Here is a 14,652-nt window from a genome sequence, read left to right on the forward strand (position 1 = left end):
GGTTTTTTTTTTCCTTTGGTAGCAGCACTTGCCAGTGACTCAAAGTATGTTTAACCTTAAGTGAAACTCTTCATTTTTCAAATTGCATATGCTTGTGTCATGGAACGCTCTGGAAAGAACTTTCCCAGATCTCGAGTCCACACACATTTTGACTTGGCCCATGAGAGTTTTCTTTGTTTTATCCCTGGGCATATATGCTTTACTTTACATTTGCTTTCAGAAACAGAAAGGGTAGACTATCAAAATCTGCTTCCTGCCCCAGTAGTTATCAACATTCAAGACATTTCAGGTGGAACTCCTTGATGGAATGGAACTCTCCCCATACTGATTATTAATAACCCTCTGATCATGAAGTTTTGGTGTTACTCTCAGTTAAGAGAGAATCGTATTGGGGAAGGAGGAAGAAATCACCCTCTAAACTATTGGAGTGGGGGGAAAATCTACTTTTCTTAAAAATGGTGACTAATAGAAAGAGTACTTTAGGGTCTTGCCTCCTATCCCCACCCAGAATGTGAGGGGAACCCTCAAGAAAAACAGCTCCATGCTTGGAGTTTCACAGCAAACAATGCCTGCCCAGCCATCTCCTGATGACCTTTGTCTTCCTAAATCTAATCCCGAGATAAACCTTGTTTCCTACACTTGACGGGTCCCTCTTTCACTAGTCCCAAATCCATCAGGCACATTGTGGTTGGCTATTTGTGAAGAAACAGAACTGACAGTTTCCTTCCTCAAAGTAAACAGTACTGGTACTTAGACACAGTTCAAAGAGTTTATCACCCCATGTGGCTCTTCTTCTAGGTGGGCAAAGGAGGGCCAGCTCTAAGTCCTAAGTACTTTATTCTCTGCTGACATTCCCAATTTTTACCAGTAGAAAAATACTGTAGAGTAATTACTCAACCAGTGGCCTATTTTGACAGCCTCCACCCCCCTTTTTTTCCTGTTCACTAAGATAACCATGAACCTCTCATCCTTGCTCCATTTTGTTGCCATTTATGGTCACGGCACAGGTAAAGGAATGGGTGGACCCACTGATGCTATTTCGGCGTTAGATTTCTCTCTGCTTTAACCCTGGTTACATGAAAAGGAATCCAGTCAGAGTGGTATCTCTTTGGCTCTCCCCCTTCTCATTCTCGTGGTTCCCATCATGCGGTTCACTGGACGAAAGGTCAAGAAATGCAGGGGGCTCCCCGGGTAGAACAGGACATGGAGGGTGTGTGATGTCATGCCGAGTGCTTGCAGAGGACCCAGTCGGGGAATACAATGTCCTGCCATCCAGCAGGATTCCCCTGACTGCCAAGAAGAGGCCCCGTTCTCATGCTCTCCAGAAGACAAACCATTCATGTTTCCTATTGTTTCTCCAGGAACTTGCTTCCTTTTGTTTGTCCCAGCTTTCATAAACCAATGAGTCATGTCACTTGCTTGAGCAACTTCCCTCCTGAGGGTCATTCCAGAATGAGCCCCATTAGAGAATTGAACAGCAGCTGGGACAGGAGTTTTGTTTGGGATTTTCTTCTATAGGCTGGGCTTTGTTATATAATTTCTTATAGGGAAGTGTCTGAAAGGTCTACAAGGGTCCATTTTTTTTTTTTTTTCTTTTTTGGTGGCAAAGGACTCAGAACTACTGAACCAAATACCCACATTGCTCCAAACTCCAAGCAACATGTTTGGGGATCTTTAGTTTACACTGCTTGGGGGGGAGTCCTCACAAAACATCCAGTGTGAAAAATGGCTCTTAAGCGTCTTTAGGTAAGTGCTGTAAACAGCCAGGAGGGTGGACGGTGTTCTTTAGGCAGCCTCCCCAGAGGGTGCCCCTGGGGCCCCTGAGTGTCCCAGCTCCGTGGATGCCTCCATTCCTGAGAGGCAGTGGGTCTGAACAAAGGACCTGCTGACAGAGTGGCTGAGGAGCTCCCAGAGATGGCGTTGCTGGTGTCACACAAAGGTGAGCCGGCCCAGGTCAGCTGGCGGGAAGGGGACCCGCAGCTAACTGTCCCAGAGCCTGTTGGCCTTGTTGCTGTGCAAGGGGGCTTCTTCTACAGCAAGCAGAGGTGGAAGGGAATGAGAAAAATGGGCATTTTACAGGCATTGTAATATGTATAAAGAAGAGACATATGTCACTTTCAGAAAGGCTTCTCTTCTGTTTGTTTTTAAGGGTACAAAGGATTTATCCCGATTTACATTTAACCCACCAAGGGTAACACAGAATTGTTAATGACTTTGTCTCCTGATGGGGCTGGGTTTTGAGTTGAGGCAGGAGCCCTCTGTCTTGGGCCCTTCCGTTTCAATCCCTCCCCCCTTATTTTCCCACATTACACCCTACCTCACCCTACTCCACCAATATCAAGACCTCATTGGGGTATAGAGGTTCTGTCAAGACCTCTCTATTTTGTCACCAGGAAACCTAGGTTTTGGACCCAGTTCTGGCTCTACCTTTGGGAAATCCATTTACCTTCTCCTGTGGGTGGCAACACCTCCGTTCTGTGAAGTAGGAAAAAGATCTCTTGGGAGGACCCCAGAGAGTTCTTGGGAGGTGGTGGTGTGCCATTTCAGCCAGCCCTGAAGGATGGTGAGTGCTGGCCCCAGGGGAGGGGGAGGAATGAAGGGAGTGGGCAAGGAGAGGGTATTCCAGGCAGAGAGCACGTACGTGAAGGCTCTGAAGAGAAAGGAGTTCTGAGTTTTGATGGAAAAAAAAGAAAGGTCTTCGTACCTAGACCTTGGGTGGGGACGTGGGGCAGGGTGGGTGACCGGCAAGGCTGAAGCAGCCAACGGAGACAGAAACCAGATAAGAAGCTGCTTGCATGAGTGCTTTCAGGATTTTGATATTAACCCAACAACAGTGAGTAGCCAATGAAGGGTCTTCCGCAGGGAATCTGGCTAAACAATAGTAAGATAGGACCCTCTCCTCAACTCACTGTCACCTGAAGGGGTGGAGGCATGGAATGTGGACTTCATGGATCTAATATGATAGTTTTTTAAATGGTGGGGATAAACAATGCCATTTAACATTTTTGCCCAAAAAGGGCATTAAGAAAAACAATAACAAAAAAAGTCTGTCATCATCATAATCACCACCACTACCATCATCCTTTCGTTTAAAAAAAAGGAGACACTTTAGCCAAAAAAAAAAAAAAAGAAAAGGACGGACAATCTCAGAAATTATTTAGATTTTAACCGATTTGGCTTTATGAAGAAAATCTACATGGCTGTGACTATTATTATTACTATTATTATTTTGACTTGGACCTGTGAAAACTTTTTCACAGCCTGGTACTCACCAATGTACCAGCATTTGGAAAGCATTGGTGAAGGTAAGCAGTTCTTGGGATGGTGAGGAAAACGCCAGGCTGACGTAGATGAGTTTATGGGAGAGGAGATATTATGCTGGATTGGGGGATAGTTTGGGATAAAGGGAAGGATGATGGACACAAAAGTCCCTAAGAATGCTTGCAACACAATAGATAATAAATGTCAGTTGAGACTTAAGTTGAATTGGTAATAATAATAGGTAGTCTTTATATAATGACAATTTCATTACCACTGTTTAATTGATGACCACTTCAGAGGCAGCTAAGAGAGGTATTATTATTCCTAAATTAGAAAATTTTAAATTGCATGTAAGTCTCACATTGTATTTCTTTTGGACAGTGCTGTCCTAGATGGTGCTGGAAATGTTTCTTTCCTGGGATTAAGATTGTCTTTTAGGATGTGTTTATATATGAGGTAGCAAAGCTATGGAACCATGGGTCACACCAGCCACACCTTTAAATACTTCGAATCGTGAGATAGCTAATCTTGTCCAACACATTTTGTCAATGAAATTGAAATAAGATGATTGTGTCTTAATTAGGTACAGAATCTCTCTTGCCAACATTTGCTGAAACAACTCAGAGGAAAAGAAATAACAATAAGATCACAATGTCAAAAAGCGAAATGGAGGAATTACAAGCTCATCACTGTTGTAATAATTATGGCTGGAATGGGGGATGTTGGGAAAGGTGACAGATGAGCTCTGTGTCTTTTAACGTGTGGGAGTTGGTTGACCTCTTTTTCTAATTAATTCTCTACATCCCTGATACTGACTAGAAATGAGTACATTTATTCTGTGACCTTTATATTTGATACATAACTAATTACTTTGTCAATTAAAAAAAAATGAAGTTGACATATACCTTAGTTCCCATATCTAATTTGTCATTATGTTGGCAATAAGTAATCCATCCAGTTAATTTTTTATTCATTACGAAATCTCAAGAAATCCCATATACAAATTTGTTCCTTTTTACACACTCTCCGTATTCAGAAGTCCATAGCCCCCTTCAGTTTCCTGTTCCCCTGTGAGCCTGTGGGTCACGCTGGGGCCTCAGGGGGACAGGTGAGACCCTCTAGGTCCCGAGTCCAGCCCTAGGTCTGGCGGCTCCTTTCCTGGGGAGTGGGTCCCCTTGTAGCTCTCCAGCTGGCACATTGGCAGTAAGGCGGGCCAGGAGGGGGTGGTCATCATCCGGCTGGTCCCCCCTACTGCCGAGTGTTGGCCTCACAGCTACACAGCCATCTCCTGGTCCTCTGACTGGATCATCAGGTCACACTGCCCATTTCTAGGTAGGCGGCCAGCTTGGCGTCCTGAGACTTCTCAGCCGGCCGGGGGCATGTGGCCCTCCTACTCTGTCTTCATAACGAAGGTTCCCGTCTCCAGGATGTAGTGGCAGGTGGTGCAGTAGTCCAGGGCCGCCAGCTGGTGCAGACAGGTCTCCCCGTCTTCCTCCACAGCATCAAGGAGGGGTGCGGGGGGTGGCGGTGGTCCAGAACATAGCAGACCCTTTCCCCGCTGCCAGTACTGACCACGGGGTGCAGGAACTGGTGGTCCCCACGTGCAGCGTCTGGATCTTACAGAAGCCCTTCCTCTCGGCAGCCTCATGCATCTCCCCTGCAGAGGTGCGGCGTCCCTGGCAGTGACCGAGGCACGGGAGCAAGGTGAGATGGGGAGAGGGGACGTGGGAGGTCAGGCCGGGCGATGGCCCCAGCAGCTCTGGGTCCAGCATATAAATTTCACTGCATGCGATCTCAGTCACATAGTTGAGGGGTTCCTGGCCTGGGTCGATCGTGTAGAAGCAGCTGACAGTGGTGGTCTCCAGGAAGCACCACCTGGGGGCCAGTTCAGGCACATCAGGGATGTGACTCCCGCCCCTCTGGGCTCCTGCTGGAGCCTCTTGATATAGGCCTGGCAGATGTTCTAGGTCACTGTCACCCGGGACCACCACCTTGCCCAGTGGCACGGAGGCCTCCTTGGGCGACACCTTGTAAAGCTGGGCGTCGTGGCTGTGCGTGCTGGCTGCTCGCCTGGATCCCTTCGCAGCTGCCCGGGCACTGGCAGCTTCGCTCTGCAGGGTGGCCGGGCTGCACAGGAAGCTGAGAGCGTGTTAGGCTGCGAGCTGGCGGGGCGTCCCATCCACCTGCACCCGGATGGCCTTGGCCGTGACGACCGCTGCCTCGTGGCACCGCGTCAACCTTGCGTGCCCGCACCTATGGGGCTGCCCGGGACCCCCTGGTGAAGCCATCGACCTCGCTGCGGCCATCCTCCTGCCACTAGGGCTCGGAGTCGTGGGGACCCCCGGGGTGGCCCCAGTCATGGTGCCTGTGCCGTACCCGCGTGTGTTCAGGACAGCGACGCCCTGCGGTTTCAGGTCTGAAGCACCGAATTCTTCTGAAAGACCCCACCTGGGCAAAGAATAAGCATACACATCCTCACTTGGTTTTGGATGTGCAGAGCCCAGTAAATAGAAAGATAATTAAAACCCAACTATTAGGGGCTTCCCTGGTGGCGCAGTGGTTGAGAGTCCGCCTGCCGATGCAGGGGACACGGGTTCGTGCCCCGGTCCGGGAAGATCCCGCATGTCGCAGAGCGGCTGGGCCCGTGAGCCATGGCCGCTGAGCCTGCGCGTCCGGAGCCTGTGCTCTGCAACGGGAGAGGCCACAACAGTGAGAGGCCCGCGTACGGCAAAAAAAAACAAACAAAAAAAACCCAACCATTGGATGGAACTTTGCAATTCTAAGGAATTCTAACTAAAATGAACATTTTTATTTCCTTGCTAAACTATACTAGGGTAATAGAAGGGTATTTCTGGCCATAATCAGAAAGTTTTTCTGAAGGCCCTTTAGCCCACGCCTCCTCATGTGTCGCCTGGTTACCACCGCTGACCTTCTGAGCAGATAGTGGTTGACTTTTTACCTCTGCTGAGTCAAAACACTCTGCAATAGGGCCCAAGCAGCTCCTGATCTGCTTTTCACACCATCAGAAAAGTTGTAAGTTGAAGTAGCAGTGAGTCAAATGCCCCAGTGAAAAAGAAGGAGAATGCTATCCGACCACACTGTGCCCCTGAACTAACTTCCTTGAGGTCATCTAAGTTACTAAATCCCCTGGGCTTTTTCCGTTACCTGCTTGACTCTCCTCTTGCATTTGACACTATTTACCTTTCTCATCTCTGGCTGCTCCTACTGTGGAAGCACAGACCATGCTTATGTGTTGGTGTTGGTCTGGTTCTGACCTTGGTCTTCTCACTGCACACACTTCCCAGGTGAGCTTTCCTCAGGAACGGACGTGTCCCGACTCTGTTTCTAGCTCAGATTCCTCTCCTGAGTTCCAGATGAATATATATAACTGCCCACTGGGTATCTGTGCTTCCGGATACCCCAGGACCCCAAATTCAGAAGGTCAAGTCATCTCCCTTTCATTCCTTCCCGATCTTCTTTCCTTCTCATCCTTACTTCGTGAATGGCACAATGTTCCACTCATTTTCCATGCAGGAGTCTTTCTTAATGTCTCCATGATTTCAAACGTGAATTCAGTTAACAATTTTGCTAATCCCTATCCGCTTAAAAATCCCTAAATTAGGAAGCAGGTAAAGAATAGTTGGAAAACACCTAAAGGCATTGACCTGTATTATTCTCATTCAGGGGATGAAGCCGTGGCACATGTGACTGTTTCTGAGTAAAAATGAGGCATTTTCATGCCTGCAGATCAAGTTTATCTCACCCCTCACCTCCCACTTCCCACCTTCAATCTCTTGACACTGTCATCAGAGTGTAGTTTCTGAAACTGAAATTTGATTGTATCATTCCATTGCTTAAAGGCTTATAGCTTTCAGGAAATAATCCAAACTCCTTAACTGGTACTTCATAAGCTGGCCTGGTCTTGCTTACCTCTTTGGTGTCATCTTTGAGATTCAAATTCTCCTCCCCCGCCCTGGGAAGCATCTAGAGCTCTCATTCTGATCTTTCTCTTGACTCTGTACTTTCAGTACGACTCCCACCTGCAGCCCCAGCTTTGGCATAAAGTACTCCTACTCTTTCTTTAAAATTCATCTCTGGAGTCATTGTCTCTGCGAAGTCTTCCCTGACTCTCTTGCCTTGAGTTTGGTGCTCTCATCTGTCCCTCCTTTCCCTCTTTTGCATTGATTAGAAATTTGAGAAGGGCTCTCTGCTCTCTTCGGCAAACCCCTTTAAAAGCACTTTGACATCCAGTCCTGGGTTCTGCCTTGGCTAGAGGAGAGTTAAAGGGAATGACTTGGTTTGTGAAGTCATCCTATATTATTCTGGGTGGACTGAAGGTCCAATTATTTCTGATTCTCTGGGAGTCCACTCCGGGCTGAATTCTCTTTCTCAACTTTGTCCTGATATAACCCTCTTCCTCCAGAATCAACCAAGGACTGGGATTCAGGAATGCCCAGATCTATTCAACTGTCATTATGTGGGACGTCTGTCTAGGTTCAGATCTAGGGCTGTGTGTGTGTGTGTGTGTGTGTGTGTGTGTGTGTGTGTGTGTGTGTGTAAAGAGAGAGCTGTAAACAGAGAGACATGGAGGTGGAGTGGGGGGAGACAGAGAGACAGCTTAATATGTCTTTTCATCTCCTTCTCTCCTCTCACTCTCTCTCCTTTCCACATATTGAGGGCTAATTAAATGCCAGGCATTCTGCCTCAGTCCCTTATATGCATTCCACTATTGTATATACACTACTTAATCACAGTGATCACATGTATTTAATCCTCACATCTTAATGTTTAGAATACCGAAGTAGTTTGCTTGGTCATCCAGCTAGTGATTTGCAGAGCTGGATTGAAATACAGGTCCTTCTGACTCTAAACAAGCTCTCCTAATTTGTATGAGCTTTCATATTAAACTGCTTGTAAAAACCCCACTTGAAAATAATTACATCATGGATGCCGTTTTCTTCTTCTTCTTCTCCTCCCCCCACCTTCTTTTTCTTTCCTTTTACCTGGAAATAGACAGTGAAACCCATGACCAGCAGGATGTGTTGTCACAGAATAAGTCTTGGGTTTCATATCAGGAAGCTGAATGCAGCTGAGACCAACTCACTCTAGGAACTCTAGGAAAACACAGACCATGCATTAAAAAAAAAATGTTTTTCAAATTTTACTCTGAACCAAATCTGATTCACAAATATTGAGTCTCCACAGGACTTTTATGCTATCAATTCATAATTAAAATGATCCTACCCATCCCCTCTCTTCCCTTTTCTCCAACCCCTCTTATTTTCTGATTCTTTTTATCTTGATGAGACTGTCGGATGGAAATCTGCTTTGGAAGGAAGGAACGCTGGTCAAAATATATGGCCTTGGGTCCCCGTGCTCTGCTGTTCTGGGTGGGAGGTGTGGCAGGTACAGGAAGGGCTTGGGAGGGGCAGGAATGGGCGAAGAGGGCGGGGCTTGCACACAAAGGCATCCAGGGTGGGTCACTTGGCTGTGGCAGGCACGCTTTGTCTGGGACTGTCCTGGAGGTGAATTCCAGTGTCCCTGAAGGAATGACAGAGCTGCAGAGCCATGCTGTCTCCTCAGGAAAATGTATGGCTTTTGTTCCACAGTCTTGGGGGCAGGGATCGACTTCCCTCTTCTGTGATTTTTGGGTCTTTAGTTAGCGATAAATGATGTGATTAGCTAATGTACCCTCCAGTGGAAGAAAGGGACCCTCTAAAGACATTCAGAATGACTGAGCTGTTTGCTAGAGGTAAGAGGAAGGTGAAAAACTGTCCCCTCATCCTTGCAAATTTGTTTGGGTTTCTTTTTTAATTTTGAGGGACTGGAATCTCTTACTGTAAACATATTTTGTTATGCAAATGCCCTGTCATCCCCCCACCCCACTGCCCCTTCCAATCCCCTCCAGAATTCCTAAATTAGAGAGCAGGTAAATGGTAATTAGAAAACGCCTAAAGGAATTGAGCTGTATTGCTCTTGTTCTGAGGGTTACATCTTGGCATTTGTTAGAAACTTTGAGTTGAAAATGAAGCATTTTCATGCATCAGTTTTGGGGAAAGTCTCTTCTGGATTTTTTGGTTGCATATTTGAATCAACCCTTCTTCACTGAGTGCTTCTTACCTGAGTCAGGGAGCATGCGAGCTGCTGGGAGGGAAACAAAAACAATCACAGAGACCTCTGCCCTCAGGAGTTTTCAGACTGAAGAACCAAGCTGTTTACCCCAGCAGACTGTGGGCCACTCAAAGACAGCGTCTGTGTGTACGTAGCTTTGCGTTCCCGACACCTCACCATGCCTGGCGTCTGCTAAGCATTTCAATATAGAGTGACTGACTGAAGAAATGGCAAACATAGTAGGAGAACCGTGTATGCTCAGTGCCCAATAAGGGATGCCTTCTGTGGGGTGATTGGACAGGCAAGGCTTTCCAGAGTACCTGTTCTTGCAGGACGAAAAGGTTAAAAGGCATGTTCTCTGGGGCTGAGAAATGATGGGCAAACTGAGAACGGACCAGTCTGAGCTTGAGACGGTTTGTGCTGGGGAGAGGGGGATTCAAAAAGAAAAAAGGAAACTCCCTGAGTTGTAAGGGCCATTGGCTCAGCCAAACTGCAATCTCACTATTTTTCTCTTTTTGTTGAAGGTCTACAGCAGGATGAGATCAGTTACCATTGCCATCTTATTCACTGTATGGAGCTGGTATGATTCTAGGTCTGGTCTGAAGGGTGCAGAGTACCTGCGTGGTTTAATGGAGGTCACGACCGTTGCTAGAGAGACTAGAAGTCCCTGCTCCACGGAAGGTGAGAATGGCAATGTCTTTGCCTGGAAGGATGTCGTGCTCATTCCTTTGAAGTGTTTTAGTAAAATATTTGAGCATATTTCCTTCTGTTTGGCTTCTCGTTAGTCTTTTTTGCTGTTGTTGTTGTTGAACGGTTGACTCAGTTGAAGAGTTCATTTGGTCAGTGTTTGCGATGGGATGTGGGTATTTCCCACATCTTTAAGTTGTGAAACCATCTTGGAGCAGTCTTCACCTCCCATGTAAAATGTGTGAATTTGCAACATGGACAGAGATAATGTAAAGGGCAAGCCCACTTCTCCCAGGTGCCCACTATAACCCTAGGATCGATACCAGGATCATCTCCAAAAAGCACTCCCAGCAAGTCTCAGCATCCTCCTCCATCTCCCTAGACACAGAAGCTATTCTGAGAGTACAATAAAATAGACAAATGCAGATGACAAGCCAAAAATCAGGATCAAGGGGAAGTACCAAGGAGCTTTTAATTAATTGAGGATCCAGTATACCTCATCAGCACAAGGGGAAAAACATTCATGTTTCTAATGGAGCAATATACTAATATATACAAATCACTGAGATGCAAATGAAGTGTGTAATTTCTGAAGGGACACGGAGCAAAGGAGATAAAATGTATGCTTAAGGGAAAAACATCCCAAACATAAAATGACTTGAGTGGATGCATTTTTGTCAGTAGGTTTGGAGACCAGAAGGTTCTGACTCAGAGTGGAAAATGAATAATTTTTGTATGAGTGAGGATAAGTTACAGCCACATAACCAGACAGAGCCCTGAGCTATCGGGAGGACAGGAAGTAGGTTGTGTTCTTTGCTCTGCTTAACCCCCTGTGCAGAAACACAGAGGGATTTGCATGAAGCTTTTCTTTTCCACTTTGTTGGTTGCTTTCAGTCATGTTCGATGAATCAGTCATACCAACCTTTAAAAGTTAGGGAGAGAAAGATTTGAAGAGAGAATGGAGGTATTTCTAAGCTCCACTGAAGCTCGCTGGATTAGAAGAGCTTCAGTGATAACAGTATTTCTTATTTTGCTTCCTTGACATCTTCCAATGAGCTCAAAGCATTTTATAGACACTATCTCATTAATTCTTTCAACATCCTAGAGAGGAAGGCGGTGCCAGGGGTCATTTGTCATCACTTTATGGATTCAGAAATGGGACCAAGTCACTTCTCAGAAAGTGATTCTGACTTGGGGCTGTTCAAGAAAGTCACCAAAGGTTTTTGGGTCCATTTCTAGAGTCTTCACGCTGAACCCTCTCTCATCTCCTCACGGCTTTTTGATCAGATGTCTGAAACATCTGATGTCTGAAAGAAAGAGATACATTTCTGACAGATTATGAGCTTCTTAGGGTTTCAGCGCTGGGCTTACTTTATCCTGGAATACTTGCATGGAAAAATCTCTAACCTCTAAAAAATGGTCTATTGCATCCTAAAAGCCAATATTTATGAGCGAATCTTTTAGTGATTTTGTGCATCCAGGTTCCGTGTTTCCACCGAAGGCCCTTTCTTTCCAAGACCTCCGCCTACTCCCTCTTTGACTGTATCGTGAGCTCTGGGAGGGGCAGAAATGGTGGTGGCTTTACTTTTCTATCTCCTGGTACCCAGCGCAGCATCTTTCCCAAGATAGGCTTCAGTGACTGTTAGCTGAACATATGACTGGTTATGTGTGTAAACGTGGTGAAACACAGCAGCAAGAGACCCTCAGTTATTGTAATTTAACTTCAGCCTTTCTTACTCTGTCTCAGCAAAGGTTTGGGGATATAGGTCCAGAACGGGGCCTTTCCCTCTTGATGCTACTGGTACAGCTGGGGTGAACTTTTGGAGGGCTAGACTCAGAGTTAAAGTTTTTAACAAGTTGGATGTTTAGGCCTCTTTCAAGATGAGTTCAATTTCTCATTTGAACTGAGGCACCCTGGGCCCCACCAAATTGGTCCTGTCATGGATGTGAGTTCAGATACAGCATTCCAGGTTTTTCTAGAAGCCCCAACTTCCCTCCCCCCAAGATCCACACCAGACTTTCTAGTTCAGTCTGTTGGCCAGCCTGCGTTCGCCAGGTATGGCTAGCTGACAGTTTGTCTGTGGGAAACGGTCACTCTGGAGGTAGCTTTTCTTGGTTTTCCTGACCATTAATGGCTAAGAAGTTTGGCCTTTCTCTGGTCTCACTAAGTCAGGGACTGCAGTGATGAGAGTCAAATGTGCTTTTGACCACAAAATCAGCAGGCAGAAAATCCCTTTGAGAAACTTTGCCATGCCACAAATGACTCTCCGGGGCCTCGAGCAGTTGGGCCTTTCCTGGCCGCCCAGAAGGGCAGCTGTGCTGCGTCAAAGGGCCATAAAGGGTGGGTGGAGGTGGAAAGTAGAAGGGTGGGGAGAGGTTCTGGTCCTCAGGGAGTCCCGGGGGCTTTGGCCTTGGGTGGTTTCCTCTTTCTTTGTCTATCCCTGTCCTTTAAAGGACATCCTAACTAAATTTATTTTCTGGGCCAGGGATTCTGAACTTTTGATGAACCATAAAATTCCCGATTTTTAAATTTCTGAATGCTCCTGGCATCCTGAAGAAACTTCCAAAGCTTTCGAGAAACCACAGGGATTTTTTTTTTTTTAATAAATTTATTTATTTTATGTTTGGCTGCACTGGGTCTTCATTGCTGCGCGTGGCCTTTCTCTAGTTGTGGCGAGCAGGGGCTACTCTTCGTTGCAGTGCGCGGGCTTCTCATTGTGGTGTCTTCTCTTGTTGCGGAGCATGGGCTCTAGGCACGTGGGTTTCAGTAGTTGCAGCACGCAGGCTCAGTAGTTGTGGTACACGGGCTTAGTTGCTCCACGGCATGTGGGATCTTCCTGGACCAGGGCTTGAACCCATGTCCCCTGCATTGGCAGGTGGATTCTTAACCAACGTGCCACCAGGGAAGCCCAAACCCCAGGGATCTTAAAATGTGGACGAAGACTTGCTCCCTCTTTTTATTTTTCCCCCCACTGGGCATGTGAGATTCAAATTCCTTCCCAGAGTCTGGAAAAGTTGGTTGGTTTCAGCTTGTCCCTCCAGGAAACTCAATTAAATTGTACCAGGCCAGGGCTTCCCTGGTGGCGCAGTGGTTGAGAATCTGCCTGCCAATGCAGGGGACACGGGTTCGAGCCCTCGTCTGGGGAGATCCCACATGCCGTGGAGCAACTAGGCCCGTGAGCCACAACTACTGAGCCTGCGCACATGGAGCCTGTGCTCCTCAACAAGAGGCCGCGATAATGAGAGGCCTGTGCACCGCAATGAAGAGTGGTCCCCGCTTGCCACAACTAGAGAAAGCCCTTGCACAGAAACGAAGACCCAACACAGCCAAAATAAATAAATAAATAAATTTATTTAAAAAAAAAAAAATTGTACCAGGCAGTTTCTCTTTCTTCCCCCCCATTTTTTCACCTGTTTCATTTGTGGGTTTGTAGTGGAAGGACTGGCCCTATAGGAATATGGATCCTATAAAAAAACTTGTGTTTCATTTGCAGTTAAACACTTTTTAAAGAAAATGACATTCTTTTTTATCTGTGATGCAGCCTTCTCCCCATCTAGTGTAATTTTCAAATTTTTAGTTTCACTTTGGAATCTACCTTTTGAGCTGCGTTGGTTTCCCTTGGCTACCTGTGGTTTGCACTAGTTCTGTGGCTGGGATGTTACTCCGGTCACCTTGGCAATGTGAAATATTTGCAAAAAATAAAACAAGTCTCTTGTTTTTCTTTGCACCTTGTTGGAAAAGGATGAATTTAGTACATACCTGTCAAAACCAGAAACCCGTTCTTTTTCCCATCCTGTCAATGAGGAATGGGCTGTCCTGTCCAGGTTTCCACTCCCTCAAAACACTCAGAATAATAGCAATGACCTATCTGATCACTTTATTCTAATCTAAACCAAATCATGCCCCTCTCCCCCGACTTCCCTCCTTTTCTCTTTCCCCTTCCACCCCCAAAGCAGTTATTCTCAACCTAGCTCAGCAAGAATCGGCAGGGGCAGGGGTTATCTTCCTCATTTGATTCTTGAGAACAGATATACAACAGAGAGTTCAGAGTATGAATTCTGGAGTCAGAATGACTTGAATTCTGGTTCTGCAACTTGCCAGCTGTGTGATTGTAGACTTGCTGTTTGACTTCTCTGAGCCTGTTTCTTCTTCTGTAAAATGGTGATTTAATGGGACCTATGACCTAGGGTCCCTGGAAAGTTAAACGAGATGCAATGTGAAGAGCTTAGCACAATGCCTGGTACAGAGTAAGAACTCAAATGTGGTCACCCATGTTGTTATTGTTATTAATCTGAAGAGCATGAGTCCCATGAGATCGTCTCTGAAAAAGAAAGCTGCGGTCAGCTAAGATGGGAAAATGGTGGACGTTGGTCCACCTCTGAGTGCACGTGATAATGACATTCACATAATAAAGACTCTGAGAAGAATGGTTAAGAAACCTATTTATTTTATTTGATCGAGTATTTACCCAAATCACTTGTCTACGGAAACCCTCTCTTTATTAGTGTTCCTTGCGGCACACTTGGGAAAATCCTGAGCCCGTGGGATTTTTAACCACCTCCCCCAATAATTACCGGAGTTTGTACTAATCT

This window comes from Leucopleurus acutus, assembly GCF_964270905.1.
Source record: "Leucopleurus acutus genome assembly, chromosome: 1".
Classification (NCBI taxonomy): domain Eukaryota; kingdom Metazoa; phylum Chordata; class Mammalia; order Artiodactyla; family Delphinidae; genus Leucopleurus; species Leucopleurus acutus.